Source organism: Mirounga leonina, unplaced genomic scaffold (assembly GCF_011800145.1).
Source record: "Mirounga leonina isolate KUSES-001 unplaced genomic scaffold, KU_Mleo_1.0 Mir_114, whole genome shotgun sequence".
In the NCBI taxonomy this organism is placed as follows: Eukaryota; Metazoa; Chordata; class Mammalia; order Carnivora; family Phocidae; genus Mirounga; species Mirounga leonina.
The window spans coordinates 2,066,816-2,073,354 of record NW_023270265.1 but is presented as its reverse complement, the minus strand read 5'-3'; the positions used below and the strand labels follow the sequence as shown (position 1 = coordinate 2,073,354).

Here is a 6,539-nt window from a genome sequence, read left to right as displayed (position 1 = left end):
ATTGTACTTATATATAAGTACTTATATTGTACTTATATTGTACTTATATATAAGTACAATGATGAGAACCAGGAAGTTAATATTGGTACAATACTGCCAGTAACTGAAGACCTTTTTCAGATTTCACAAGTTTGTCCACCAGTGTTCTTTTCCTATCTAGGTTCTAACATTGCATTTTAGGTGTTTTTCTTCCTTAGTCTCCTGCATTCTGTAAAAATTTCTGTCTCTCTTTGTCTTTTATAACCTTGACATTTTTGGAGAGTATTGATCAGCTATTTTGTCAAATGTTCCTCAATTTGGATTTTTCTGATGTTTTTTCATGATTGGACTGAGATGATATGGTTTAGGCAAGAATACTACAAATAATGTTGTGTCTTCAGTGTATTATTACCATGGGATTCATGATGTTAGTATGTATTATTGCCGGTGATGTTGACCTTGATCACTTGGTTAAGGTGGTTTTTGCCAGGTTGCTCCATGATAAAGTTACTATCTTTTCCTTTGTAGTTAATAAGTAATAAGTAATATTGGTGGGGATATTTTGATACTATCATTTGCATAAATGTCATGTTCTCTACACATGAAATTAGTAATGTTTACTTAAGAGACCTCATTGAACTTTATTTATTATGAAATAAATTCCCTTAAGAGACCTATCCCCTTCTAAGCTTCCTACACCTTATATCTGGTTTCATCAAAGGGCCCCCAGGCTCTGCAGCAACAAATCCTTTCTAGTCTTCATTGATCTCAGCCACATTCATGTCATATTCATAATGAGGTCTCCAATGCTAGTAATCTGTAGATCTCTGAACCTCATTTACCTCACTATCTCTTAGGGTGACAGGCTCTTCCTGGCCCAGTATTCCTCCAGGCCTCATCCCTCTTTATGCATAAGCCAGTTTCATTTCAGCAAACATTTGAATGACTATTTGGGGTTTTTTAGAAACAGAGGCTAAGAGAAGCTGACTTTGTTGATGAAGAATACAGTAGGGGATAATTAGAGTGGTTCCGCTATAGCCTGGTTTATTACTTTGGTCTGAGAAAAATGGCAGCACATTTTGAGGTACTGGGCATACTCTTGTGAAATAATTGTCCTTTGTATTTCATTAATACAGAGAAATAAAATGTTTTTCTAAATTTAATTAGCTTCTAGAGCATTACTTTTAATGCTGGCAGTCTTGAGCTATGATTTTTTTTTTTTAAAGATTTTATTTATTTATTTGACAGAGAGAGACACAGCAAGAGAGGGAACACAAGCAGGGGGAGTGGGAGAGGGAGAAGCAAGCTTCCCACTGAGCAGGGAGCTCTATGCGGGGCTCGATCCCAGAACCCTGGGATCATGACCTGAGCCGAAGCCAGATGCTTAACGACAGAGCCACCCAGGTGCCCCGGAAAACATTTTTTAAAAGTGAAAATTAGATATTGGACCTTGAGGCCTGTGCAAAAGAGGGACCCTGAAGTTTAATCTTCATTAGTTTCTTTGTAAATCTGCCTCTAATTGTGGGGGTCTGCAAAAAGGTTAGGACCCAGTTTTCCATCATCTCACACATGGAAAAGTTTTTAGCCTGCCCATAGGAAGCTAGTGTGTTCAGATTGGGAACAATGTGGAACATACAATTTAGTATCTCTACTACACAAGGAAATAACAGGTGATAAGATGACATGCTTGTTTCCCAATTTTGGCTTCTAGCTTCCTAGAAGTTTACCTGATATTAGAGACAACAATGTAAAGCAGACTGTTTTGATGTAATAAGTCCCAGGAGCTATGTAGTAATGATGATTAAATAAGTATAAAGAAAATTAAAGGTTAAATAAATACAAGTATTTATGTTCAGATTTTCTATTTCTTCATGATTCCGTCTTGGTTGGTAGGTTGTATATTTCTAGAAACTTATCTAGGTCTTCTAGGTTATCCAACTTGTTGGCATGTATTTTTTCACAGTAGTTTCTTTTTTTTTTTTAATTTAAAAATACCTTGATTTTTTTCTTCCAAATTTTTATTTAAATTCCAGTTAGTTAACATATAGTGTAATATTGGTTTCATGTGTAGAATTTAGTGACTCATCACTTACATACCCTGTGCTCATCACAGCAGGTGCACTCCTTAATCCCCATCACCTGTTTAATGCATCCACCCTCCCCCACCTCCCCTCTAGTAACCCTCAGTTTGTTCTCTATAATTAAGCGTCTCCACAGTAGTTTGTTTGCTTGTTTTTTTAAGATTTTATTTTTAAGTTATTTCTACACCCAACGCAGGGCTCAAACTTACAATCTTTTTTTTTTTTTTTTTAAGATTTTATTTATTTATTTGAGAGAGAGAGATAGTGAGAGAGAGAGAGCATGAGTGGGGTGGAGGGGCAGAGATGGGCAGAGAGTGAGGGAGAAGCAGGTTTCCTGCTGAGCGGGGAGCCTGATGCAGACTCAATCCTAGGACCCTGAGATCATAACCTGAGCCGAAGGCATACAATCTTGAGATTAGGAGTCTCGTGCTTCACTGACTGAGCCAGCCAGGCGCTCCTTCACAGTAGTTTCTTATGATTCTTAGTATTTCTCTGTTATTATAACATTTCTTTCATTTCTGATTTTATTAGTCTTTTTTCTTTCTTAGTCTAGCTAAAGATTTATCCATTTTGTTTATCTTTTCAAAAATTCCAACTCTTCATTTTATTTATCTTTTCTATTCTTTCTAGTATGTGTTAATTAACTTGATTATGGGAGTTCTTTCATAGTATATACATATATCAAATCATCATGTTATACACTTCATTATATATTACATTACAATTTTGTCAATTATACCTTAATAAAGCTGGAAAAATTTATAAGCAAGCTTATTTGGCTCCTCAGAGTCTCTTCAGCAATAGTAAAATATAGGTCACTATAACTTTTTCAGAGTTGAGAGCAACACAATAATGAAATTCTTACATGTTCTTTCTCCTCCTTCAACCTTTGATTGATTACTCCATAGTTTTAGCACTTGGCTGGGAACTAGTAAATGTGGGTAAAAATGATGATACATTTTCTGTAGAGTTTGTGAATAAATAGCTGCCAGGTAGCCTGCTATCTCTTAAGTTTGTTGTAGTCTAGGACTGTTCTTTGCAGAATGCTGTGAGTCCTTTGGTTGTAAGGGGCAAAGTCAGAGAGGAGTACTAGGTAATAGGCCATGGAGCAGTTTTCATTTAAATTTGAATACATTTGTACATACAGCATAGTTGCCATTATCAGGTGGTGGTGGTTTTTAATCATCATCTAATAGACATAAAAATTAAGTAAGATTTTGTGTTTCTTTTTATTAAAAATTTTTTAAAAAGATTTTATTTATTTGAGAGAGCAAAGAGCAGGAGCAGGCACGTGAGAGCACGAGCAGGGGGAAGGGGAGGGGCAGAGGGCGAAGCAGACTCCCCTTTGAGCAGGGAGCCTGATGTTGGGCTGGATTCCAGGATGCTGGGATCATGACCTGAGCCAAAGGCAGATGCTTAACGGACTGAGCCACCCAGGCGCCCCTCTGTATTTTTTTTTTTAAGATTTATTTATTTATTTATTTATTTGACAGAGGCACAGCAAGAGAGGGAACACAAGCAGCGGGGAGTAGGAGAGGGAGAAGCAGGCTTCCTGCTGAGCGGGGACCGGACAACGTTAGGGTTGGATCCCAGGACCCTGAGATCATGACCTGAGGTCATGGCAAATGCTTACCCAACTGAGCCACCCAGGTGTCCCAGTATTCTGTATTGAAACTGTATGTGGACAAATTCTTTAGAATAGACTGCCACTGAACAAATAATGCATGCTCACCATGTTTTTTACTTTTCTTTTCCTTTTTTAAAAACTAAGTATCTAAGGATATAGCTCTTGGATATAATTGTAGAGAACTACCTCCCTAGAGTGGCGCCTGGCTGTCTCAGTTGGTAAAGCATATGACTCTTGATCTCGAGGTCATAAATTTGAGCCCCACGTTGGGTGTAGAGATTACTTAAATATATCTTTTTGGGGGTGGGCTAAGCATCTGCCTTCAGCTCAGGTTATGATCTCAGAGTCCTGGGATAGTTCCCTGCAGCAGGCTCTCTGCTCAGTGGGGAGTCTACTTCTCCCTCTCCCACTGATGTGGGGCTCCATCCCAGGACTCTGAGAATGTGACCTGAGCTGAAACCAGAGAGTTGGGGGCTTAACCAACTGAGCCACCCAAGCACCCCTTAAATAAATCTTAAAAACAAAAGAAAAAAAAAAAAAAGAACTAGTTCCCTAGAATCTCATCAGCCCAAATGTGTAATATCCCTTAAAATGTTTATACTGATGGTGAAGAAAGCCTAAAGTTTTAACGGAGTCATATTAATATAAAAATATCTTACTTGATAAGATGAAACAATTAATTTGGAAAGTTAAAAAATATATAGCTCATACTTTTTCTATATATATCGGTAGAGTCACAATTTATAAATAGATGGATTTTATGACAAGTGAAGTAAACTTTTACAAAATTTTGTGATAATGTGTCCTGCAATAACAGATATATGGATATAACACAGTTGGCTTCTGACCTCCATTCATTCCCCATTCTCAAATGGGGTAGGATAAAACTCCTTATCCTTTAGGGATGGAGGGTAATATGGGTTGGGGGGAGGATCCTGGAAACGTTGGTGTAATAGAAAAAATGCTCTTAAATTATAGAAAACTTTGGGACACCTGGGTGGATCAGTCGGTTAAGCCTCTGACTCCAGATTTGGGCTCAGGTCATGATCTCAGGGTTATGAGATCGAGCCCTGCCTTGGGGCTCCATGCTCAGTGGGGTGTCTGCTGGAGATTCTCCTTCTCCCTTTGCCCCTCTCCCCATTGTGCACGCACACACACACACACAACACACACAGACCCACTCTCTCTCTCTCTAAAATAAATATATCTCTTAAAAAATTATAGAAAACTTATATAGGAATTAAGAAAATGGGTGTTATCTCTTCAGACTCGGGGTGGTCAAGGAATTTGTTTTTAAAGATTTTATTTACTTATTAGAGAGAGAGAGAGAGGAAGAGTGCATAAGCAGGGGGGAGGGGCAGAAGGAGAGGGAAAAGCAGACTACCTACTGAGCAGGGAGCCCGATGCAGGGCCCAATCCCAGGACCCTGAGGTCATGACCTGAGCTGAAGGCAGATGCTTAACCGACTGAGCCACCCAGGCGCCCTGAGAAATACTGATTTTCAAAAGTAATTATATAAATGGATCAGAATGGCAAGAGACTGGAGGCTAGCAAGACTTAATCTATTGTAATAATCTAAATGGGAAGTGATTGTGATGTAAACTAAGGTGATGACAGTGGAAGTGAAAAAGAAGGATCAATATAAGAGATTTTGAAGAGAAAACTGATAAGACTTTATGACATGGATAAGGAAGGGGAAATGGATAGGAAGGAGTCCAAGACTACAGAGGCTTTGAGCCTGGGTAATTGGAAATGCCATTAGTTTAAAAAAAAAAAATAAAGGAATCAGAAAAGGCAGTATTTTGGGGGGATGTTGAAGGAGGTGATTTCAGATTTGGATATATTGAACTTATGAAAGTGGGACGATGTCGGTTTTAGAGTTCATGAGATTTGTGATTTGTCAGACTAGAAGTGATGGTTGGAGTTCTGACAGCAGGGGATGAGAATACCATGGGTTGAACTATAGAGATGAGCAAGACGTTCTGATTTAAACTTTGAGGAATGCGCTCTTTTAAGAAAGCAACATAGGAGAGAAAAAAAATGAACTACCAGCGTAGTAGGAGAACCAGTGTTCTGGTTTGTCATTTCATTTCATTTTTTTTTTTAAGGTTTTATTAGAGAGAGCGCGCGCGCGTGCACACAAGCAGGGAGACGGGCAGAGGGAGAGGGATAAGCCGGCTTCCCACTGAGCAGGGAGCCCGATGTGGAACTTGATCTCAGGACCCCGGGATCATGACCTGAGTCGAAGGCAGAACCTTAACCCACTGAGCCACCCAGGAGCCCCTGTCATTTCATTTTATTCATTCTCTCTTTTTCTTATTAATGCATCCAGTGAATCCAGGATCATGTAGCATCAAGGCAGCCAGGGTTAGGTGCTGCAGAAAAATTAAGAACGAGGCCTGTGGAAAAGCCAGTAGGTTTTGCAATTAGGAGATTTCTTTAGATGGCGATATTCCATGAAGTAAAATGGTGGTGGTGGTGGAGTAAAGGATCAGTACCATGTCCTGAAGAGATTGATGGTGAGCATAAAGAGGTAGCAATTGTAAATTATTAATTGCAGAGACATTTAATAGTGAAAGATCCCAAAAAATGTAGGACAGTAGGCATCGGAGTTAATAAATTCAAGGTGGTCTTTGTTGTTGCTGTTTTTGTTTTTAAAGAATATAGGATATCTGTGTGTGGATGTCTTTAAAGGGAAAAGAACTCATGAAGAGGAAATGTTTGAAAGGTAATGGTAATAATAACTATCATTTATACAGTAATTACTATATGCTAGATGTTGAATTAACACTTTGCATAAATTAACTAATTTTAACTCTTATAATTAATAAGATACTATAGATGTAGTTGGG

General features: G+C 38.5%; 1 protein-coding gene across 3 annotated transcripts in view; it reads left to right on the top strand.

Annotated features, from left to right (window-relative positions):
* Window positions 1-6,539, top strand: part of USP54 (ubiquitin specific peptidase 54) — a 120,669-nt gene that overhangs the window by 50,117 nt on the left and 64,013 nt on the right. The window contains exon 1 of one of the 3 annotated variants that reach the window (XM_035021652.1): window positions 5,963-6,415. The exons of the other annotated variants lie outside the window; for them this stretch is intronic. The gene's annotated coding sequence lies outside the window, so the exon portion shown is untranslated. Of the gene's footprint in view, window positions 1-5,962; window positions 6,416-6,539 lie in introns of those variants that run through there. 3 annotated transcript variants of the gene reach the window in all.